Source organism: Sus scrofa, chromosome 8 (assembly GCF_054392235.1).
Source record: "Sus scrofa isolate SSC_HxYL_T2T_F1_AM1 chromosome 8, Sscrofa_HxYL_maternal_Yorkshire_Landrace_v2.0, whole genome shotgun sequence".
NCBI lineage: Eukaryota > Metazoa > Chordata > Mammalia > Artiodactyla > Suidae > Sus > Sus scrofa.
Genome location: NC_139390.1, coordinates 28,991,298 through 29,016,853, shown reverse-complemented (window position 1 = coordinate 29,016,853; position 25,556 = coordinate 28,991,298). Strand labels below are relative to the sequence as shown.

The 25,556-nt window shown below is 42.6% G+C and overlaps 1 protein-coding gene across 2 annotated transcripts in view; it reads right to left on the bottom strand.

Moving 5' to 3' along the window:
* The window catches only part of C8H4orf19 (chromosome 8 C4orf19 homolog), a 90,525-nt gene that overhangs the window by 14,269 nt on the left and 50,700 nt on the right, over positions 1–25,556 (bottom strand). Inside the window, exons 2-3 of one of the 2 annotated variants that reach the window (XM_021101098.2) lie at positions 22,907–23,032; positions 3,508–3,557 (exon numbers count right to left, since the gene is read on the bottom strand). The gene's annotated coding sequence lies outside the window, so the exon portion shown is untranslated. The remainder of the gene's footprint in view (positions 1–3,507; positions 3,558–22,906; positions 23,033–25,556) is intronic. The other variant, XM_021101097.2, reaches the window with a different exon arrangement.

Below are 25,556 nucleotides of genomic sequence, written 5' to 3'. Positions count from 1 at the left end.
CCACGGTGTGAGCTGGTCTTGGGGCGCTATCTTCCGGATAAGGGTACGTGGTCACGAACCAGGAAGTAAAGATAAGTCATCAAATAAATGTGGCCCAATCTGAAGGGTTTTGAGGACGAACCCATTGTTTTTATTTAAAATAAACTCGGGAGTTCCCGTTGTGGCTCAGTGGTTAACAAACCTGACTAGTAACCATGAGGTTGCGGGTTTGATCCCTGGCCTTGCTCGGTTAAGGATCTGGCGTTGCCTTGAGCTGTGGAGTAGGTCACAGACGAGGCTCAGATTCAGCTTTGCTGTGGCTGTGGCACAGGCTGGCGGCTACAGCTCTGATTATACCCCTAGCCTGGGAACCTCCATATGCCATGGATGCAGCCCTAAGAAAGACAAAAAAAGACAAAAATAAATAAATAAATAAATAAATAAAAGAAAATGACAGGAGCCCCGTCGTGGCGCAGTGGTTAACGAATCCGATTAGGAACCATGAGGTCGCGGGTTCGGTCCCTGCCCTTGCTCAGTGGGTGAACGATCCGGCGTTGCCGTGAGCTGTGGTGTGGGTTGCAGACACGGCTTGCTTGGATCCCGCGTTGCTGTGGCTCTGGCGTAGGCCTGTGGCTACAGCTCCGATTACACCCCTAGCCTGGGAACCTCCATATGCTGTGGGAGCGGCCCAAGAAATAGCAAAAAGACAAAAAAAAAAAAAAAAAAAAAGAAAATGACAGATTGTCATCAATGATACAGGATTAGATGTTCACCCTAAGTTCTGATACTTGGGTAGAATCTTGTGCACTGATGAAGCACTAGACCATGTTATTGAAAACCAAACCAAACCAAACCAAACCAAACCAAACGTATTGTTCAGGGATAATGACTATAGCACCAAGATTCAGACCCAGCTACCTTCCCAGTGGCTTTTAGTTGCTGAGAATATGACAAGTACACTTTGGTGAATCTTCAGAGAATACAAATGGAGTGTGAGAAAGTTTTTCACATTTTTGAAGTGAAGATGATATGCTTTCACTTAACACAGGCAGTCCTATTCCTCTTCCTGTGGGACTCAGTGGTCCCCTTCCATCATACGCTTGGCCACCGTAATAACAAAACTCATCTCAACCCAGCTTGTTGGGCTGATCTTGATTTTGGCTCAAGTTAAACAGGAAGCTCAGCATCACCAATCTTTAGGAGGGTATCTGCTTCAAGACTTCATTAGTGCATGGCCAATTTCATTTTTACGGCCACATTAACAGCAGGACTGATCAAAGAACCTGTATAAAATCATAGACAGGTCTAGAAGAAGAGGAAGAAGAACTTTAAGGCCCAGTCTGCATAGAGGACAATCTGCTTATTGTAATTAAGGGAGGGGGCTCTGGAGCCAAAATCTGTATTGGCTTATTCTAAGTTGGATATGTAATGCCTCTGAATCTCAGCTTTGCCAGCTGTTAGATGGGAGACAGAGTAGCATCTAATTGTGCAAGGTTCCTATGAGAATCACATGGTTGAAATACGGGGTGGGCCTGACAAAGCGTGTTTGGCAAGTAGTAGGTTCTTAATAAATGTGGGCTGCTCTCGTCTTCATGGCCATGGTCCATGAGAATATTTCTTAGGCGCTGGCCTTGTCCCCTTTAGACACTGTGAACAGCAACAGGTGATGATCTAACTGAATCCTCCCTGGAACCCCGTGGGGATCGGGCGTGTCTCTGACACAGCATGTCTCTAAGGTTGGTAAGTAGGCTTATCTGGGCAGTCGGAGAAGTTTGGTAAAACCTGAAGCATTCAGAAAAAGTTAAGTTCTGGAAATGACAAGGAAATTGTAGAGGAGGTGATGTGAAGAGAAGTTTATATGATACAGTCTTACGAAGCTACAAGTAATGATAGCATTAAAAGCAGGCAAACTGTACAGCACAGAGAACTCTACTCAATAATCTATGACAATCTATGTGGGAAAAGAACCTGAAAAAGAATGGATGTGTGACATGTATAACTGAATCACTTTGTTGTACAGCAGAAATTACCACAACTTTGTAAATCCACTATACTTTGATAAAACTCAAAAACAAGAACAAAAACAGCAGCACAGATCAGGTTAGATGCTTGGAATGAGCCAATGCTGGGTAATTCCATATCATAGCTGCCCAAACCTCAGCAAACCTTAGAGAACATCCCATCACCCACCCATCTTACTTTGTAAATGTGCTTCTGGACTCAAGGCTGGAGTCCAGACTGGTCAGAGACCAAGAAAACGCAGAACGCTTATAGGTGGCCTTATGTGCGTAGCATTGGGACCCCAACGTTTCTTTTGGTCTAGTGAGAAAGTTTTTGCACTGGCAAAGACTGAGCATGGTTCTGAGGCCTCAAATATCTTTGAGTACCTAACTGGGGGCAAGAGACTCTGCTAGTGAGTTATTAGGACACAGAGGTAGAGAGCTCTGCTGCTTGTTAAAGAGCCCACCATCCATTCGTGCAACACATGCTACCTGAGCACCTATTACGGGCAAACACCGAACTTGACTCCAGGGAGCTGACAGAAGTGGATAGTCCGGCAAGGAAGATAGGTGCATAAACAGATGACTACTGGAGTGCTAAAAGTATGAGATTAAAACATGTCATGCAATGTGTTACACAAGGCAAGGAGTTCCTGAGTAATCTTGGGAAGACTGGAGAAGACTGGGGTGGCTCCCACCCACTCCCACTCTCTCTGTTAGGCCCACTCTTTTCTCGCCACGTGCACAGCCCCTGCTATGTCCTGAAACACGATCACTTCTTTCTCCCCTGAAGGACTGCAAAATCCTCTTGTCACCTGCAGCCCCCTGTGTCTTCTAAGACCTTTGCCACATGGAAGTCCCGTGATCTTTTTAGGACCCGAATCTGAACCTTACCATCCCCCCCGCCTAAAGCTTTTCAAAGATGTCCAAGACCTTCAGGATATTTAATAACCGAGAATCATGAAGGTGATGAAAACACAGCAAACGTTCACAGTTTCCCACATACCAGGTGTTAATCCCTATGCCTTATACGCACACGCCGTCCTCATTATGTGTGGTTTCCGCAGTTGTGATTTATCTACTGGCTAAAATTGATTTGTAACTCAATCCAAATGAATACTTGCTGGGCTGGGGGGGGGGGTCATCTGTGGGTGTGTGCAGGGTGGTGAAAAATATAAGTGGTCTGAGGTACATGTTTCTAGCTGAGTTCAAAGACACGTAATACTCAGCCTTCTTGTTTCAGCCCCCTTTGTGAATCTTTCAGCAGGAAGACTTAGACGGGACATGCCATATGTCACGTGTTCTAGAATCGTATCCCCAAACAACACATGGAAAAAGGAAGGAGCAGAAGTCTACTCTAACCTGAATGAGTCAGAAAGAAACAGACTTTGGGGATTGTTCTGTCTACTGGCTTTTAATGTTTCAGGTAATAAGAACTGTAGTGAAAGACCCCGAATAATAGAAAATTTAATGGAAAGTGAAAAGCCCAGACTTTTCCCCCAAAGCATAAAAGAATTGCACAGTTTACCTGTTGTGGAGATTGTCCATGAGGCTTCTCTAAAACTTTAACTTCTCTTCCTGCAAAAAAAAAAAAAAAAAAAAAGAAAAAAAAGAAAATGGTGAAAATTGAGGTCAGCAAGCTGCTGCCTTTTCACAGCCAAGGTGAACCTGGAAAGTGGGCAGAAAGCATTTCCTGAGGGATGCCAGGCAGTAAATGTGGGAGAATGGAGGCCCTGGCCTGGAACAGTCAGGGCTGAGCGCAGGCAGGTGCTTACAATATGCCAGGCTCAGGCTTGAATCTGCAGCCTAGCTCCTGATACTCAAATTAACAATCGATTGACGGAGTTCCCGTCGTGGCGCAGTGGTTAACGAATCCGATTAGGAACCATGAGGTTGTGGGTTCGGTCCCTGCCCTTGCTCAGTGGGTTAACGATCCGGCGTTGCCGTGAGCTGTGGTGTAGGTTGCAGACGCGGCTCGGATCCCGTGTTGCTGTGGCTCTGGCGTAGGCCGGTGGCTACAGCTCCGATTCAACCCCTAGCCTGGGAACCTCCATATGCCGCAGGAGCGGCCCAAGAAATAGCAACAACAACAACAAAAAAACAATCGATTGATGATCAATTAACAATTCGCCCAGAGAGCATGGTTTCATCTATAAAATAAGATTCTAGTGAGATTTAAATAACACAACAGGAATGCGGTTTATCATATTCTGAGCATGTTGAAATTGCTCAATAACCAAAAGCTATTGTTAGTTATTGCTGTTAATAAACATCACATGCTAATTGCCTCTTCTGATGGTAAAATTTCAACTAAGCAGAAAACTAATTCAAGGAATTTGCTTTTTAGGGACATATCAAGCAATCAAAGTTCTCAATGAATACATGCATAATACTTCAATAAAATAATTAATTTTTTTGGTCTTTTTTTTTTTTTTTTTTAGGGCTGCACCCGCAGCATATGGAGGTTCCCAGGTTAGGTAGGGGTCTAATGGGAGCTACAGCTGCTGGTCTACACCACAGCCACAGCAATGCCAGATCTGAGCCGCATCTGTGACCTATACCACAGCTCACGGCAACGCCGGATCGTCAACCCACTGAGTGAGGCCAGGGATCGAACCCACGCCCACATGGTTCCTAGTTGGATTCATTTCCGCTGTACCATGACGGGGACTCCCATATCTCTCACTTTAAATCAAAAGCTATAAATGATTAAGCTTAGTGAAGAAGGCATGTGGAAAGCTCAGACAGGCTGAAAGCTAGGTCTCTTGTGCAGTTAGCCAAGTTTTAAATGCAAAGGAGAAGTTAAGTTCTTGTAGGAAATTAAAAGTGCTACTCCAGTGAACACACAAATGATAAGAAAGTGAAATAGCCTTATTCCTGATATGGAGAAAGTTTTAGCGGGCTGAAGAGAAAATTAAATCAGCCACAGCATTCCCTTAAGCCACTGCCTCATCCAGAGCAAGGCCCTAACTCTCTTCAATTCTGTGAAGGCTGAGAGAGGTGAGGAGGGTGCAGAAGAAAAGTCGGAAGCTAGCAGAGGTTGGTTCATGAGGTTCCAGGAAGGAAGCTGTCTCCATGACAAAAGAGCAAGGCGAAGCCAAAACTGCTGATGTAGAAGCTGCAGCATGTTATCCAGAAGATCTAGCTAAGATCATGAATGAAGGTGGCTATGCTAAACATTTTCAGTGCAGATGAAACAGCCTTATATTGGGAGAAGATGCCATCCAGCACTTTCATAGCTAGAGAGCAGAAGTCAAGGCCTGCTTTCAAAGCTTCAAAGGACAGGCTGCCTCTCTCGTCGGGGGTAATGCAGCTGGTGACTTTAAGGTGAAACCAGTGCTCATTTACAACTTTGAAATTCCTAGGGCCCTGAAATGTTATGCTTAGTTTACTCCGTAAGTGGAACAACAAAGCCTGAATGTCAGCACATCTGTTTATAACATAGTTTGCTGAATATCTTAAGCCCACTCTTGAGATCTTCTGCTCAGAAAAAGACTCCTTTCAAAACATACTGCTCACTGACAAGGCACCTGGTCACCCAAGAGCTCTGATGGAGAAGTGAAATTAATGCTGTTTTCATGTCTGCTAACACAGCATCCATTCTACAGACCATGGATCAAAAAGTAATTTTGACTTTCTAGTCTTATTTAAGAAATATGTCTCATAAGGCTATCACTACCGTAGATAGTGATTGCTCTGATGGATCTAGGCAAAGTCAACTGAAAACCTTCTGGGAAGGATTCGGCATTCTAGATGTCATTAAGAACATCTGGAGTTCCCGTCGTGGCGCAGTGGTTAACGAATCCGACTAGGAACCATGAGGTTGCGGGTTCGGTCCCTGCCCTTGCTCAGTGGGTTAACGATCCGGCGTTGCCGTGAGCTGTGGTGTAGGTTGCAGACGCGGCTCGGATCCTGTGTTGCTGTGGCTCTGGCATAGGCCGGTGGCTACAGCTCCGATTGGACCTCTAGCCTGGGAACCTCCATATACCGCGGGAGCGGCCCAAGAAATAGCAACAGCAACAACAATAACAACAACAACAAAAGACAAAAAAAAAAAAAAAAAAAAAAAAAGAACATCTGTGATTCATGGGAAGACGTCAAAATATCAACACACAAAGGAGTTTGGAAAAGTTGATTCCAACTCTCGTGGATGACTTTGAGGGGTTCAAGACCTCAGTGGAAGACAGGGAGTAGAGAAAAGGGAGCCCTCCTACACTGTTGGTGGAAATGTAAATCGGTGCAGCCATTATGGTAAACAGTATGGAAGTGCTTCAAAAAATTAAAACAGGGTGACTATATGATCCAGCAATCCCATTCCCCGGCATGTATCTGAAGAAAATTCTAACTTGAAAAGATAAATGTACCTCAGTGTTCATAGCAGCACAATTTACACTATCCAAGACATGGAAGCAACCTCAATGTCCACTGACAGAGGAATGAATAAAGAACAAGTGGTACATATATACAATGGAATATTACTCAACCATAAAAAAGAATGAAACAATGCCATTTGCAGCAATATGGATGGACCTAGAGATTATCACACTTTGTGAAGTCAGAGAAAGACAAACATCACAAGATTTCACTTACATGAAAATGAATACAAATGAACTTATTTATAAAACAGAAATAGACTCACAGACATAGAAATCAAACCTATGGTTACCAAAAGGGAAAGGGAGGAATAAATTGGAATTCGAGATTAATGGATACAGGCTATATCTACATATACATACACTACATGTATCATATATAAATGTTACATGTATTTATGTCACTACATATTAAAAAAAACAAGTTCCCACTATATAGCATAGGGAACTATATTCAATATCTTGTAGTAACCTATAATGGAAAAGAATCTGAAAAAGAATATATATCTGAATCACTTTGTTGTACACCTGAAACATTGTAAATCAACTAAACATCAATTAAAAAAATTAAAAAAAAAAAGACTTCAGTGGAGGAAGGAACTGCAGATGTAGTAGAAATAACAAGAGAAGCAGAATTAGAAATGTGGCCTGAAAATGTGGCTGGACTGCTGCAATCTCATGATAAACCTCTAATAGCTGAAGAGTTGCTTTACGGTTGAGCAAAGAAAGTGGTTTCTTGAGATGGAATCTACTCCTGGTGAAGACGCTGTGAAGATTGTTGAAATGACAGCAAAGGATTTCGTGTATTGCATAAATTTGGTTGACAAAGTAGCAGTAGGTTTTGAGAAGACTGACTCCAATTTTAAAAGAAGTTCTATTACAGGTAAAATACCATCAAACAGCACTGCGTGCTACAGAGAACCATTTGCAAAAGGAAGAGTCAATCGATGTGGCAGAAGTCACTGTCATCTTCTTTGAAGAAATGGCCACGGGCACCCCAGCCTTCAACAACCACCACCCTGATCAGTCAGCAGCCATCAACACTGAGGCAAGATCTTCTACCAGCAAAAAATTTTGATTTGCTGAAGGTTCGGTTAGCATTTTTTAACTATATATATTATATTAGCAATATATATATAAATATATATATTATATATATATTTTTTGCTTTTTAGGGCCACACTTATGGCATATGGGAGGTCCCAGGCTAGGGGTCCAATTGGAGCGACAGCTGCCAGCCTACACCATAGCCACAGCAATGCCAGATCTGAGCCAAGTCTGCGACCTACACCACAGCTCAAGGCAATGCCGGATACTTAACTCACTGAGCGAGGCCAGGGATTGAACCTGCGTCCTCATGGATACCAGTTGGATTTGTTTCCACTGCACCACAACGGGAACTACAGCAATAAACTATTTTTAAATTAAAGTATATAGATTTTTCTTTAGATTTAATGTTGTTACACACAATAGAATACAGTATGATGTAAACATTTACATGCATTGGGAAATTAAAAATTCATGTAACTAGCTTTATTGAGACATTTGCTTGATTGTTGTGGTCTGAAATTGAGCCTGCAATATCTCCAAGGTGTGTCTATAACTCATTTACATAATGTTCCCTCCATCAGACTGTAAACTTTTAGTAGAGAGGAGTCACAGCTTTATCATTGTCTATCTACATATTGTATCTCCTGACAAAGTGACTTGGTTATAGACAGATGGTACCTTGCTTATCTTTTAAAATTTTGGCTTAAAATATCACTGAAAACCTTAAGATGCTTTATGCCAATGTATATAATTATAAAACAAAAATGTACATATTTAATCAAATCTAAGATGCACATGCCCTCCCTTGCCTTTTAACACCTGTGAAATTGGAACACATCTTTTTTAAAATGATTTTTATTTTTTTCCATTATAGCTGGTTTACAGTGCTCTGTCAATTTTCTACTGTACAAGGTGACCCAGTCACACATACATGTATACATTCTTTTTTCTCACATTATCATGCTCCATCATAAGTAACTAGGTATAGTTCCCAGTGCTATACAGCAGGATCTCATTGCTTATCCATTCCAAAGGCAATAGTTTGCATCTATTAACCCCAAATTCCCAGTCCATCCCACTCCTTTCCCCTCCCTCTCAGCAACCACAAGTCATGATCTTCTTTTCTGTGGAACACATCTTATAATCACTGGCACAAGATGGGTAACCTGGCAGTGGCATGGTTTTCTATTTGGGGGGATGTATAAGATAATGATGTATGTTACAATGAATGACATCTGATATTCAATGAAATATTGTTTTTAATCCTATATTAAAGTTTGTAATCTCAGGAATATACTATGCATATTTTATTAAAACTATTCTATGTTAAATGAATGTCTACTGTGGGCACAATTATGCAAAGAAATATAAGATATGGCCCATTTATCTAAGAACCTTTGAGGATGAAAACTAACAGTATCCAGAGATGGAGTAAGAAAGAATTTTATGAGATCTAAGAGCTATATAAAGATCAGTATCAAGATAAAAACAATAACTATAAAATAAGATACTCAACAGAAATTCTATTTTTTTCTCAGGATAACTTTTTGCAGTAATAAATTCTTTCACAAGAAAATACACTGGCACACCTGGCTTTGCTGATGCCTTAGATGCATGACTGATTGGATGGGCAAGACCACCGCACTGACATTACATCGGCTTGCACATGGTGAGGACCAATGACTGGTACAGCCAATCGGTGCTAAGTAAGCATCATGGGAGTTTGGGAAGAGCATTCTCAGTGTGGTTGAGCTGCCAGAAAAGGCTTTATAGAAAAAATAAGGGCCATAAGAGAGGGGTAGAAATTAGGCAGAAAGGACAGTTTTAGAGAAAGCAAAAGGGTAGGAAAGAATATGCCTTGTGCAAAAGACCATAGAGAGACCCATGCTGTAGATTTTGGGGAAGGATGTGCATGTGTGACCAGGTTATTGAGTCCCTTAAAAGAAGACCTTCAGAAGACCAAGCATGATGTGACTGGCAAAGGGAGAAGGTTCTTGGGCAGCAAGTGACAGGATGGCAGCAATACAAAAGAAAGCCTCACTGTTCGTAACAAGCAGGGAAGACACAAAGAATTACGGACAGAGAAACTTGCTAAGAGTTGAAAAGAGCCTGGTGTGTGGTGGTATCAAAGGGAATCCAAGGGAAAGAGCAAATTTGGGAAAATGCAAATTTGGGCAGCTGCAGCTCCAATCTGACCCCTGGCCTCATGAACTTCCCTATGCTGCAGGTGCAGTTGTTAAAAAAAAAAAACAGAGCGCGGCAGCAAAAAGTGCTTGGAAATTAAAACAAAACAGCAAAAATGAATATTTCAACAGATAGTCTAGAAGAAAAACATGAGGGACTCTCCTATAAAATAGCAAAAAAGATAAAGACATAGAAAATCAAACAGAAGACATGAAAAAAATGGAGCACAAGTCTAGGAGGTCCAATATTCAACAGGAGTTCCCAAAAGAAAACAAATAAAAGGAGGGGAAAAATTCGTCAACTAAATAACTTGAGAAAATTCCACGTAACTGAAGGAATCAGTTTCTAGATAAGAGCACAAACCAAATGACCAACACAATAAATAAAAAGGGACTCAATGCCAAGACACATTTTATGATATTTCAGAACTCAGGTAAAAGTGAAGATCCTACAGACTTCTAGGAAAAAAAAAAAAAAAAAAAAAAAAAAGATCTTTTACAAAGAACTGGGAATCAGAATGGCTTTAGACTTCCTAAACCCACACCCACCCACCCACTCACACACACACTATTCTATTTTTTTTTTTTTTGCCAATGTAGATTTATTTTTTAATGATTTTTATTTTTTCCTTTATAGTTGGTACACACACTATTCTAAACTTTGCCAAACTACCAACTAAGTGAGAGGGTAAGATAAGGACATTTTCAGATATGAAAGGTCTCAAAAAGTATATTCATATACCTCCTGCTCCTGGGAAGGAAGCTATGAGAAGATGTAACAAAGAGATGAGGTAGTAAACCAAGAGGGCATGGCCAGGTGTGCAGGAAACAGGACATTAAACACAGGAGAAACCAAAGTCACCCCCAGGACGATGGTGATGGGACAGCCAGGAGGATGGCTCATTCCCATCGGAGAAGGTAAGAAGGCTCCGGATAGTTTTCTTTTAAGAGATGAAGTTGATAGAATCACTGAAGTGTCCCGAAGAGAAAGCATATAATAGAAGGTAATAGAATCTGGGGTCAAATCAGTGGCGAAGAGCCACAATATTGAACAAATGAAAAGAAACAGAGCCATTTGTTACCTTCAGACAGAAAGCTGTGCAGAAAGAAAAATATAATTCTCTACCTGGCTCAGCTCTGAACAGCACTGACTTGGTTTTAATAAATACGAGTTATCCATCTGACTAAACTGGAGCAGGGTTCTAGTGGCATGTTCCTTACATGTGTGGTGGGGCGAGGGGCGGAAGCTGAATCATCTCTTCCACAGCGGAAGATAATGTCTGCAACTGAAAAAAAAAAAAAAAAAAAAAAAAAAGAGAGAGCGAGCGAGCGAGAGAGAGAAGTGGTAATAGAAACATTCATTTAGAGAACCTGAAGCAAATAACCCAAATAATTAGCTAAAGAAGCAACTTCCTTGGAGGAAAGAAAGATGTGCACACAAATGACTGTCTGGGCTTTCTCTGAAGATTTGGGAACTAATCTGGCAAAGTCACGAGAAAGGGCAAACTAGAGGAGAGCAAGCATAACAGTGATGCTTTTGAACAAAGTTGACTCTCATCCATTCGTTTAATCCACATTAATTACTTAAGGTCTAGTTCTATGGGCCAGGCCATGTGCTAATAGATGATCTCGCCAGATGAATAGTTTACAACCTAGGGAGCTGGGCAAAACACAATCAAATAATTACGATCCAGTGACATAAAAGAGCTTATAGGCAAAGTATCGTGAAAATGTGGGGACTGGCAATCAACCTGTCAGGATATTCTAGAATCGTGCAGTCCAGTATGGTAACTACAAGCCCCATGCGGCTCTTGAAATGACTAAAAATGAAATACAGTAAAAGTTCAGTTCCTTGGCTACACCAGCCAGGTGCATTTCACATGCTTGAAAGCTACAGGTGGCTAGTGGCTACCATATTGGATAGTAGAGACGCAGACCATTTTTGTCATTATACAAAGTTCTGCTGGATGGTGCTGGTCTAGGGGTTCTTAAATGGTAATTTTTACAGAGTTTTCAAGCACATTAAACCCCGAAGGGATCACATTCCATGGGTCTATTACTTAAGTAGAGCCTTTGCTGAGTTTGATGTTTAACTAGCTAAGTTATCTGTACATAGAGTGGAATTTTTACTCCAAGTTTATTTTTCAACTGGAGCCACTGCTGGAGCTAGAAAGGGGTGCTTCTTACCTGTCCTGACACTGTTTGACCACAGATGTTGAGGGCAAATGCTGCTTGTGACTATCACCTTTGAGTCTTTGGGAAAAAGCACTTTTGTGTAGTGGAAAGAGGAGAAGATTCTGGAGCGCTCAGAAACTCCGAAGTTTGATTTTTATTTTGTTTTTTTTGTATTTTTAAGGTTGCATCTGCAGCATGGGGAAGTTTCCAGGCCAGGGGTTGAATGAGAGCTGCAGCTGCCGGCCTACACCACAGCCACAGCAATGTCAGACCCAAGCCTCATCTGCGACCTACACCACAGCTCACAGCAACGCATATCCTTAACACACTGAGTGAGGCCAGGGATTGAACCCGCATCCTCATGGATACTAGTCAGATTCTTAAACCACTGAGCCAAAAGGGGACTCCCTGGGTTTGAATTTTAACTCTACTATTTATTCGCTGTGTGCCCTTGAGCAAATCCCTCATCCTCTCTGGGCCTTTGTTTTCAGATGTGAAGCTTTAGGCAATGTATGCAACAGGATAAGCAGGTGGCAGAAGCATAAAAGTGGCAGCTGCCATTCTTCTCCTTCTTAATTTCCATCGTTCAGTCAGCTGGCAGGGGAAGGGGGGCCTCAGTGGTGAAGAGGGCTGGCTCTCCTCACCTCTCATCTCTTCTCATCACTACCCTATCTTCTGGCTTTTGGGAAAGAACCTAACATTGACCGGGAACTTCAGTACCTTTAACAGGAAGAGGAATTTAAGGTTCAAAGAATGGCGAAGGGCAGAAGGGGGAAGGGTACCCAAAGCCCAGGACAGGCCAGACCCACTCGCAGGTACTGTGTATCGTTCTATAAATCCTCCCAAGGTCAAGGAGGAGTTGATGGGTATGAGAAGGTGGCTGGAGGGGAAGAGGTCTGTGGCTGGGACAAAGGGGAGCATGGTGACACAGACACCCACAGGAGTTAGGCAGAGGGGGACTGCAAACGCCTTGCAAAGGGCTTGACTTGACGAGATTCCCAGTTCATAATAATAACTAGTGCAACACGTGGTACCCACAGTGGGTGGAGCAGACGTGGCCCAGGCAAACTGAGCCAGCCTGTGACTTCCACGTTTTTACCCCGAATTCATACCCTAGGGTGCACAGTCCATGTCTGTTGCCTTCTTTAACTTCCATGAGAAGAGAAACCAAGTTTCTGCCCAAGTGGAGTTAAATTCTAAATATGATAAGCCTGAGTTGGCACCAACACTGGTGGCCAGAATTAACTTTGCCTTGTCATTGGTAAATGCATTCAGGCCCGTTTTCGGGTTTTCGTTTATGGGTTTTCCCCACCCCCGTCCCCCCCAAGCAGGGCCAATATCTGAATAGAAAGAAAAGATCTCCAGCTGGGCTCCTTTCTGGGAACAAGCTTTGCAAGCTTTGCAACATCTTCCTTGGAAACGATTCAGCTGGGGGCCTTCCTTGTATTCCAAGAGGAATTCCTGCGCCTCACAGAGGGGCCCTTTGTTGTCTGAGGTTCTGAGAAGTTAACCGGTACTTCGCACAAGGAAGAGATATTTCCTTGTGCGAGGCAATGATCAAAGAGGAATGCCATTTCAACCAAGGAAAAGCAAAACCGTGATTTGTATCTAGAGTCTCTACACAAAGAAAGATCCTAGTTACTTCAGTTAAAGCACGATCAGCTGCAGCATAAAGTGTAAAATTCACTCATCTATTGACGGATTCTAAAATTTAGTTCTTGGTACAAAGTCTAAGTATTTTTTTTTAAGCGTAAAAACGTTTTTTTTCTTTTGTATCTGCTCTGCTCACAAATACCTCCAATCTTCTTTCAAATGCTTAAAGAACTTTTTTTCATTAAAAAATGATGTTTGTATGTGTACATATTTATATGTGATAAACATATATAAACATAGATGTAACTATACACACACATGCACATAATCATATAAGTACAAAGTTTGGGAAAAGGCTGGAAAAAAGTTCAGCCATAATCATAGCAACCTGACCAGGTGTTAGGTGTTCAATTTTCCCTCAGGATTTATTTTAGATTTTGTCCACTGGAATATGCACTTTACACAGTACATAAACAACTGCACGTCCTGCTTTTTTTCCCTTATGTTTCAACCCATCTCCATGGCAATTTATAATGTCTACAATGATTGTTTTAAATGGCTGCAAAGTATTCCCATTATTATGCCAGTTACTTAACTATTTCTCTTTATCGCTTAACATTTTTGGAACGTTCCATTTTTAGGAAAGTCACCCTCTTTGCAATTTCCAAGTTCCAACTCTATGGTGCCGACTGTAAACTTTAGGTAACTGTAACGGATGACGTGATTTTGATTTTCCTTGTCTTTCCCTTTCTTAATTTTCTTCTAACACGAAGTAAAGACGATTCACAGGACCCGGCAGTGAGAGACAGCCCGGAGGCTGTTTCTCCATCACAAACCAGGACATGCTGGATTCAACCAGGCATCCTCACCCTTCAAATTCTGAGCTCAATCATGGTAAGAGAGAAAGGAAAACCTACCCAGTAACTGCCTATGCAGGCAGAAATCCTCTTTTTCCCTGCAGAACAGACACCAGAGAATCAGAACCGAATTCTTCAATTCAGTCAATCTTTTTTTTTTTTTTTTTGTCTTTTTGCCTTTTCTAGGGCCGCTCCCCTGGCATATGGAGGTTCCCAGGCCAAGGGTCTGTTGGAGCTGTACCTGCCGGCCTATGCCAGGGCCACAGCAACGCTGGGTCCGAGCCGCGTCTGCGACCTACACTACAGCTCACGGCAATGCCAGATCCTTAACCCACTAAGCAAGGCCAGGGATCGAACCCGCAACCTCATGGTTCCTAGTCGGATTCGTTAACCACTGAGCCACGACGGGAACTCCTCAATTCAGTTAATCTTTCTCTCTCTCTCTCTGCAGCACAAGCTCTTCCCAGGCTGAGGCCACAAGGTGTGTCCCTCTTAACAGCAGGGACCCCAGGAGAAACAGCTGACAGTCATCCTGTAAATCTGTAGGTACTTCAATGCCCTCTGGATATTACCTTTATTTATTAAGTCCTATTCTGTCTTTGCCACATCTACGGCCTAAGAGATGTGTCTCAGATTTGCAAGCTGTCTGTCACATGTTCAATTATCAAGGGCAGGTGAGGCGGGAAGAAACAGGAGGCAGAACCCAGAGGCCAAGTCACTGCAGCTGTGAGGCTGTCAGATTTGTGAACAGGAGATCAGGGAAGTTATGGCCACAGGACTCTTCACTGGGCCCAAGCAGGCAGCGTATTACGCTCAACAGATGTTCAAAACCCAAACTAGAGCTCTGGATCTGATGCGTGAGAGAGAGAGAGAGAGAGAGGGAGTGTGTGTGTGTGTGTGTGTGTGTGTGTGTGTGTGTGTGTGTGTGTGTGTGGTGTAAATCATCGTATCTAACAGCTGAACATCCAGCATCTGTTTGGCACATGACGCTCGTGACTTTTCTCCCCAGCAAGTTTGTGAAATAAGCATTAGTAACTCCATCTGAGGAATATGGAGACCAGCCTAGCAAGCTTAACTAACTCACATAAGGTTAGACAACTAAGTGGTGGAAGCAGGATTCAGAGTTCATACTTTCTCGTCACACCATGGAGTCTTCAATAGGACAGGATTTATGTCACCAAGCCTATCATTGTGGGGACAGGTAAGAAACATGGGACTATGGGATACAGGAGGTCAGTGAACCCGGGCTTCCCATTTGTGAAGGGCCTTGAGGTAGACTCTTGACGGGTAATTCCAAATACACACCCAGAGCTTCCCTGACAGGTTTGAAAGAAGACAAAGTTCATCACACAGCTTTGAACTTCAGGCTCATGTTTTCATAACAAATTACCTGCAGTTCCCCATGAATGAACACTTTACCTCGGGAATACCTTCCTCCCCTTTATGCATGGGTGCAATACTGCAAATCTGCACATGTAAGCATTTAAAATACACTTCAATTTTTATAATCCTGCTTTGTCGCTATTTTACTACTTTAATATACCAAGAGTCTAGAAAATAACAACCAAAAAGGAATCCAGTCCTCTTTCAATCTCTGAGTGACCCTGATCTGACATTATGATTATTGTAGAAAAACCAGGTTGTATAATCATAAGTCTAATGCAAAAGGAAATATCAGGGATGGATTTTTGTGCAATTACTCCAAGGGAAACGTGCAGGGTGGGGGTCAACTCTCACGTCCCTCTTGCAGAGACTCTACTATTTCTTTTTCTTTCTTTTTTTTTTTTTTGTCTTTTGTCTTTTTTTTGTTTTTGTTGTTGTTGCTATTTCTTGGGCCGCTCCCACGGCATATGGAGGTTCCCAGGCTAGGGGTTGAATCGGAGCTGTAGCCGCCAGCCTACGCCAGAGCCACAGCAACGCGGGATCCGAGCCACGTCTGCAACCTACACCACAGCTCACGGCAACGCCGGATCGTTAACCCACTGAGCAAGGGCAGGGATCGAACCCGCAACCTCGTGGTTCCTAGTCGGATTCGTTAACCACTGCGCCACGACGGGAACTCCTACTATTTCTGATTCTTTAACTATCAGCATCGGAGGAAACTTAAGGGCCATCATCCTATGGATTACATACTTGGCATTGGCACAGGGAAGCATATGTATTTTTTACATTTTTATTACAGTTGATTTACAATGTTCTGTCAACTTCTGCTGCTTTTTAAAAAATTTTTATTACAGTTGATTTACAATGTGCATAACATATGAAAGGAGGGACCAGAACATGTCAATTAAGTTGTCCCATTCTACAGAGAGATTTGTAAAGTGTTCTGACGCCCTGGTTAAGCTATTCGTCTTAGTAGAGTGAGACAGTAAGAACAAATAAATGGCTATTAAACTCCTAGAAATAAAGATTAACATTAGAATCACAGCATTTTGGGGTGGGGCCCTGAGAAAATACTACTCTAGCCCATCTGTATTACGGATTGAGAACTGAAGCCCTGAGAAGCTAAGTGACCACCAGTGTTATTTCGGCTAAGCCATGCTGCTATCCTTGCAGAGACCCAGGGCAGGGGTCAGGCCACCTTTCTTTGCTAAGTGAAGTTTTACCGGAATACAGTTATACTCATTCATTTATGACTTGTCTATGGCTTCCTCTGAGCTACACAGCAGCATTGAGTAGTCACCTGTTGTATGACCCACAAAGCCTTAAATATTCACCATCTGGCCCTCTACAGAAAAAGGGCCGACTGTAGCTCTCCAGGATAAACGAAGTAAACGAGGAGGAACCAAGCCATGCCAGCAACCATCTGAGTGAACGTGGAAGTGGATCCTCGGAAGCCTGCCAATGGGCACCTGAGTGAACTTGGAAGCAGGTTGTCTGCCCCCCACCCCAGCCTGGAAAGGACCACGGCCCTGGCCAACAGCTTGACTACAACCCCATGAGAGACTATGCACCAGATGTGCCCTCTTAAGCTGTGCTTGGGTTCCTGTGAGATAACAAATGTTTGTTGTTTTAAGCCGTTAGTTTGGGGGGGGGGTGTACTTGTTACACAGCAATAGGTAACTAATACAACTGTCTTGTGAACTGGGCTCACCTTTTCGAGGCAAGTGAAATTCTACCTTCCACAGTCCCATTGTGGAGCTGCTCCGTGGAGCCTTTTGAACCCTTGGTCCCTGACTCCAAATGGAGCCATCTTTGCCAATTGCCTACTGAGAGTCCATCCCTCAGCACTGTGGTCAGTCATACAGATGTCTGTCTCTCTGGTTGGTGCTGTGCGTCAGTTTTCTAAGCACAGAATCTGACTTAGTACTTATTATTCATAATAGAATAACATTTATTGAGCCTCACTATGCATCAAGCACTTTATGCCCATTATCTCATTGAACCCTCACAACCACCTTAGGAGGTAGGTACTATTTTTAAACCCATTTAATTGGGGAGAAAGTAAAGGTGAGAGAGGTTAAGCATTCTGCCTTTTATCCTCTAGTGAGCAAGCAGAAGAACCAAGATTTGAGCTCTGACACTGAAGCTACCACATTCTATCGATTTGGAACCCAAATCCCAGCACACGTGGCTTCAATAGTGGTGCTGCCATGTGTAACTGTGGACCCAGAAAAGTCACTCACGCAGACGACACCAACATCCTCCCTTATAAAGTGGTGACGATGACCTTTTCCCATCTCAAAGTCACTGCGAGGAAAAGCACATGTCCCCAAATACTGATCTTTAGGTTGCAGTAAATATGGGATCAAAACAAAGTGATTTCCTGATCTTTTGATCTAAAAAGAAAATCAGGAAAAGCAAGCAAAGGCGGATGGAAGTGGGAGGGCACTTCAGGGAAGAGCCAGAGGGAAGGGAAAAGGGGCACTGGAATCACTTCCCACCCCCCTTTCCTACTTCCTGTTCATCCCTCTCCTGCCCTCATCCACTGTGGCCTCGCGCCACCCATCTGCAGAAATCCTCCAAACAGTGGTGGGTGGAGGTGTTGGGATAACGAGGAGAAAGCCTCCATCCTTCACACTTTGGGAGTTTTACCTGGACTACCTAAGAGCCCAGTCCTCCCTGGAAAGCCCTCCTCATATCATCTGGCTGACTGACTTCTCACTCCATCTCAGCCTCCTCCTCCGGAAAGAAAAGCATCCTGGATCCTGCAGGCTGGGCTGTGGTCCTGGTTCTGAACTTCCATGGTACCTGCTGCACCTCGCATACAAGAATCTGAATCCTTCATAGTTGCATCCTTCTTGGGTAGATGCATGTTTGACATATATTTGGTTGATTTTAGATGAATAAAGGAAAGAATTGCCCCCCCCCCCCGCCACATCTAGGCTATTCTTTGCTAGAATGTACATTTCATAAGGAAACTGCCTAGCACTTAATCCAGTGGCAGGCTTGTAGTGGGTGTTCAATAAATTTGTTAACCAGCTGGCCCTAAAAGTCTAGCCTCATACGACCAGATCTAGGGAAGTATGGTGATTGAAAGGAGCAGAGTTCAACCAATGGCTTCAAGGCTCAGATGTCACCCCGACTGTGGCCGCCCTAGAACGGACTTCCGAAACCTTCTTGGACATGGGTTCCTGTGACTTAAATTCCCGGACTTTGTGATGCAAGAGCATCAGTGTGTGCATTCATCCTCTAGGAAAATTATTATCTATTCTGTTCACAATGAAAGCCAAAGACCTTGGATTTTAAATTGAATGTTTCTTGGAGCAGTGGTTTTCAAAAGTTAAAAATAAAAAAATTGGTTCTATATAGACTACCTATTGCATTTTGCTTCTTTAAATGCCACTGACACACAAACACACAAAACAAAAACCAACATTGCTTTCCTTCCAACCAACAACAAAATCCCAAGAGACTAAAAAACTTTGTTAGGGTTTCCTTTTAGGATTATTTTTAAGTTAGGAAAAATGGACATCCCAAGGAAATGAAGAACCTGACATATTCTTTTTTTTTTTTTTGTCTTTTTGTCTTTTGTTGTTGATGCTATTTCTTGGGCCGCTCCCGCGGCATATGGAGGTTCCCAGGCTAGGGGTCCAATCGGAGCTGTAGCCACCGGCCTACGCCAGAGCCACAGCAACGCAGGATCCGAGCCGCATCTGCGATCTACACCACAGCTCACAGCAACGCCAGATCGTTAACCCACTGAGCAAGGGCAGGGACCGAACCCGCAACCTCATGGTTCCTAGTCGGATTCGTTAACCACTGCGCCACGACGGGAACTCCGAACCTGACATATTCTTAATGTCAAAACCAGAAAAAAAAAAAAATGCTGCGTAATAATTACCCAGAAAATGTGTACTATACGTATTTCCCAACATGATGTGGAAAATCTACCTAGTTTTCTAAAGGAACCAAGAACTCTGCCGATGTGGTCTGTCTACATTAAGATGACTGTTCAAACTTGAGTCAAATATATCTTGCCCAGTTACTATTTTTATCTCCTCCACTTAAATATTTCTAATCCTATGTAAGCATTTTTTCCAGAAAATACTGGAAGGGTCCCTGACCATTTTTTTTTTTCTTTCCTTCATTTTTTTTTTAATTAACAAATATTAGATGTCCATAAGAGTATGGTAGGAATGATGATAGTTCTCAAATTTTGTATATTAAAGTTTGCTCGAGGAGTTCCCATTGTGGCTCAGCAGTAACGAACTTGACTAGTATCCATGAGGATGTGGGTTCAGTCTCTGGTCTTGCTCAGTGGGTTAAGGATCTGGCCGGCACTGTGTGGCTGTGGCATAGGCCAGCAGCTGCAGCTTCGATTTGAACCCTAGACTGGGAACTTCCATATGCTGCAAATGCATCCCTAAAAAGCAAAAAAAAAAAAAAAAAAAAAGTTTGCTTGAAGAAAATAAAAAGGAAATAAAATAAAAGGAAATGTGCTTATTATAAGCTAAAATCTGCAGAGAGCCCCACCTTCCAGGGTGTGGCATGCAACACGGAAACCCAGTTTGTGGAAGGAGTCCAATACCAATTCAAGTAGATTTAAGTAACTGAGCATATAAAAACATGCATGACAATCCATAGATTTCTAGATTGTTTCTAGAGAGTGGCAAAGGGTAGAAGTAAAACAAAAGCAGAAATTGGTAAGCACTTGACTATTTTTAATTCACTCAACTAAGTAAATATGAGACTGGCTTAAATTCCCAAATTTTCAATCTTTAATGTTTTCTTAGGCTGATACCCTAGCATGTAAAGTGTATTGACTTACTGTCTTTGGGGGAAGAAAATCTTACTGCATAAGCCAGAGATAGCTGGAAAAGGATCCTGTATTCTTCATTACCAAAAAAGGGTACTTGTACCCACTGCAACAAAATGCATGAGAAGACACTTATCTGTAACTTGCTTTGGGATAGTTTGAAGATTTCTTGACAGTATTCCCTCTGGCTGGTGGACTAATGAAGAAAATTTCACACCAGAAGAAGCTGGCATGCTTTTTTGCGTTTCTTTTTTAACAACAGCATAAACAGTTGCGTACTTATTTCAACTATGTTCAAGATGGTGCCAATGCTTTGAGGGAAAGCATAAATTTTGCTCCTCGGTTCTGGCAGGTGCAAAATTTGTAGACCAATTATACCCCACAGGCAGTGGTGTGCTGGCAACGTTTAACAACTGGTTCTACAGAAAAAAATGTTTATTATAAATGAAGCATGTGTAGCACACAGTTTATAAGTAATAATAATAAAAAAACTCCAATACTTTCTTTTTATAACATAGGGACAACTGACTTTCAAAGAATGCTTTAACTGAGTTTTGCCAGACTCTTTTAGCTATAGTCAACCTATGGTAGTCACTGACAAGTAAGTATGGATCCGATGGGAATGTTTGTTGATATTTTCATTTGAGTTAACAGGTTAGATGACAGTGACACAAGGGACATATATCTTGCAATTTTACTTGGTGGTTAATGACTTGAGGAAATTCTCTGCTGAATCAGACAACAGTTTTTGAGTCCTAGAAGGAAATTTTCTCCAGGAATGTTTTGTGTTGTCCTCATGGGACAGCCACAGCCTCAGCAAACTTTCACATTTAATTTGCATTACATTGAATATACTTTGAATAATTTTCTTCACCATCTTCTTGAGGGTCGTCAAGCAACCAAACATTAAATTGAACCCAAGGTTTATAGCATTTGCCACTTTCCATGGTGCAAAGGCTCTTGTCACGGCTGAATTCAAGCTACCAATGTTAGGTCCCCGAACCCAAAGCTGGAAAGAGATGTATGGTTTCACACCATTGCACAGCGTTTCTACCACAGATACGATAGATGTAAATACCCTCAAGAACAGAGAACACAGCAACATAATTAAGGAGTTGATGAGTTTTGAATATTTATTAACCTTGCTTTTAATTATACTTTAATAGAATGTAACTTTTCGTATCACCACACAACATTTCTCAAGTTCCAAATTCCGCTGCTCGAGCCGGCGGCTCCAGCACAAGGTTCTGAGCCCAAAGGGCAAATGCATTTCTCAGATGGTTTTCCCTGAGCCATGCACCACTAACCTCCAATTAGCAGTGACCCTAAGGCCCAACTTCCCCTGCAGTCGGTTAATCAATCTCCAGGGGTGGGACCATCTGGCAGGAGGTTCCCGTACAGTATTAACATTTGGGGGAGAGGAAAGGACTTCAGCACAGTCATGTGACTCTGAGGCAGTGCTCGGTTTCCTCACCTGTGCGATGGGGATGATGCTGTTTCTAGGGCGATTATAAAGATTAGAGAGAAGGCATACAAAAGTCCTTAAAAAATGCTTCAAATACAACCAAGTGTTTATCATTAAGATGGTGGCAGAGTCACTGTAAAAGATGCCTTTTCTGGATACACATGGACCAATCAGGACAGTTGCTTCCTCTCTAAAAGAAAAGCACTTTTCTTTCTTCCTTTAAAACACTGCATCTGCAGGCTAGGGGTTGAATCGGAACTGCAGCCGAGGCCTACTCGACAGGCACCGCAACAGCAGATCTTTAACCCACTAAGGGAGGTCAGGGACAGAACCTGCATCCTCACAGAGACAACATCAGGTCCTTAACCTACGGGGCCACAACAGGAACTCCGAGAAGCATTTTTCTAATGTGACTGAAAGACGAGTGAGTTTTGAGAACAAGCCAAGTCACAATCAGGTTTCTGGAGCATGTGCAAGATTGCTACCCGGCTCCCCCAAACCTCTATTTCATCTCTTCTCAGGAAATACCAAAAAAAAAAAAAAAAAAAAGGGAAACCTGTAATTGGAGGGTTTTAACATAGACCTAGAGGGTGACTTCTAACAGTAAATATGTCAAAATCATAGGCTAGAGGTTAACTGTCTCCTTATGAAATCAGCACAGAAAACGGTCACCTGGGGCACAGCATCCTGTTCAGATGAGTGACAAAACCTTTTCAAGAGTGTTTGATATTTTCAAAAATATGCTTCCCTAGAAGATCTATCATTACTGGATTCCAAGCCTCTTTAGAGCCTTTACTTTCTTTTTTTTTTTTTTTCTTAAAGCAGATATTAAAAAAATACTTGTAATACCTAAAAAGGCTTATATTACCTTTTCAAATATATGGAATAGGAGTAATAATACCTATCTCACAGGCTTGCATTAAATGAATTAAAGGTTTTAGTCCATGGAGAGTGTCTGGCACACACACAGCACACGGCATTCTTCCTCCACTTGAAATTAACTCAGGGTTTACTCGTAGGGGGTTTACTTACTTCCCCAGGATGAAGGAGCCAGCTTCCTTCTGTCTTCCAAATGGGCAGGTAAACAGGCTCAACTGATTGCATAGTTTCCCGTCCTGGATACACTATTTTCTTCCAAGAATAAAATGAACAGCCCACCTGTGATAGTTATGGAGCAGATGAAGTCACAAGGAAGTCAGAGATTCTAACACCTCACCTGTCATTTATTTTATATGCGTTTAGAAACCCTATTCTTTTTTTTTTTTTTTTTTTGCTTTTTAGGGCCACACTTGTGGCATATGGAAGTACCTAGGCTGGTCTGCAGCTACCGGCCACAGCCACAGCCTCAGCCATGCCAGATCCAAGCTGCTTTGGCAACCTACACCGCAGCTCAGGGCAACACCGGATTCTTAACCCGCTGAGTGAGGCCAGGAATCAAACCCGTGTCCTCTTAGATACTAGTTGGGCTCGTTACCGCTGAGCCACAATGGGAACTCCCCTATTCTTCATTCTGGATTTCGTGGGCACCAGGGATTAACCTGTTAAGCCAAGGGCAATTTCAGCAAATACTAAGCATTCAAGCACAGAAGGGATTCCCAGAGCTACTGGGAGACAGCTTAACCTTAAGATATAAGATAATTAATTATAGCATCAGTAATATGTGACCATATAGTTAAGGAGAAGATACAAAGGAAGAAATACATGAGTTTCAAAGCTAGAAATTCTAAAAAAAAAAAAAAAAAAAAAAAAAGGCTATAATGTAAAGTATCCAGATCCATACCCCACATTATTGAAGACAATTTGATGTGTTTCTGCGTAAATCACAGAATTTAGCCTAGAAACTTTTTAGGTATAAGGACATTAGGTACTTGATACATATAGTGTTAAATTTAACATCACTCAAATTCAGAGATTTCAATTACAGCTGCTATATCATCAGGTTTTTTTTTTTTTTTTTCCTTTGGTTGCACCCATGGCATGCGGAAGTTCCTTGGCCAGGGACTGTCCCGAGCCACAGTGGTGAAAATGCTGAATCCTTAATGGCTAGGCCACCAGGAAACTCCAATACCATCATATTTCATAAAGACTCAAGCTAGGTTCCTGGATAGGAAACATTCTAAATTGAAAAAAAAAACCACAGAAATTATGATAAAGCAAATGTGACTAGTTGTCAGAATTAAAATATCAAACTATGAGTACTGAACTGGACTACCTAAGTTGAATTTTTTAAAGTAAGAGTGATGAGTATGTGTGCACGCAAACTTAAGCTCAATCAAAGAAGACAGTTTTTCTCCCCTGATGGAGTTTACATAACATATTTTAGGGCTAGACCTGTTCATGAGGACAGTTCCTTAAACTGTAGCGTCTTTGGAGTTGCCCTTGTGGTGCAGCAGAAACAAATCTGACTAGGAACCATGAGGTTGTGGGTTTGATCCCTGGCCTTGCTCAGTGGTTTAAGGATCCAGCGTTGCCATGAGCTGTGGTGTAGGTCCAAGACGTAGTTCGGATCCTGCATTGCTGTGGCTGTGGTGTAGGCCGGCAGCTGTAGCCCTGATTAGACCCCTAGCCTGGACACCTCCATATGCTGCAGGTTCGGTCCTAAAAGCACAAAAAACAAAACAAACAAACAAATAAAAACTGTAGTGTCTTTAAATTTGAATACTCACTGCTATCTCATTTAATGTAAATTTGGACAGAATGCAAAGGAAATTTATAGGTTCAGTCTTTCTACCAAATCCTAGAGCCCTTCCTTCGCCAGCCTGTAGTGGGCAGATTTCCTGCCAACAACACTGTGGGGAATCAGTGTGGGCTTCTTCCTCTCTGGGCAACTGCAGGAGGAACTGGGGTGTTTTATTTTGCTTGTTAGTATTTTTTTCTGAAGCTTTTTTTTTTTCCCCTCACCAGGCTTTTGACCTCATCAGACCTGGGGTGGTTCTGCTAGTTCTTTTCTTTTCCCCAGAGAAGAGCCCTGAAAGCTTACATTCCAGGGCTAAAACCCTAACAGGTTCTTGGAGCTTTATACGGTTGATGCAATGGTTAAAAGCCAAAGAGAAACCCCGGGCCTGGGCCCTCTTTGCTGGGGTGTGGCTGCAGGTTGGCTGTGAGGCTGATCAGCTATTGCTCAACAAAACCAAACACGTAGCACTAACTGTTGCCGGGGTGCGGTGATTACACAATGCAAGAGAAGGAGCTGTGTGCTCCCCTTGCTCAGGACATGAATGAAAGCATGAGGTCCCTTTTGTCAAAGTCCTTTAACTAGTACAGGGCTTTGCAGCCATTAGTATTCAAGCAGTACCTGGAATCAAAACAGACCTCATGCTCACTCTCCTGGATTTGATGCTGGATGTCATTACATTCAATAGAAATGGACAAACACAATTTAAAAAATTCTGAATGGGAGTTCCCGTCGTGGCGCAGTGGTTAACGAATCCGACTAGGAACCATGAGGTTGCGGGTTCGGTCCCTGCCCTTGCTCAGTGGGTTAACGATCCGGCGTTGCCGTGAGCTGTGGTGTAGGTTGCAGACGCGGCTTGGATCCCGCGTTGCTGTGGCTCTGGCGTAGGCCGGTGGCTACAGCTCCGATTCAACCCCTGGCCTGGGAACCTCCATATGCCGCAGGAGCGGCCCAAAAGAAATAACAACAACAACAACAAAAAGACAAAAAAAAGACCAAAAAAAAAAA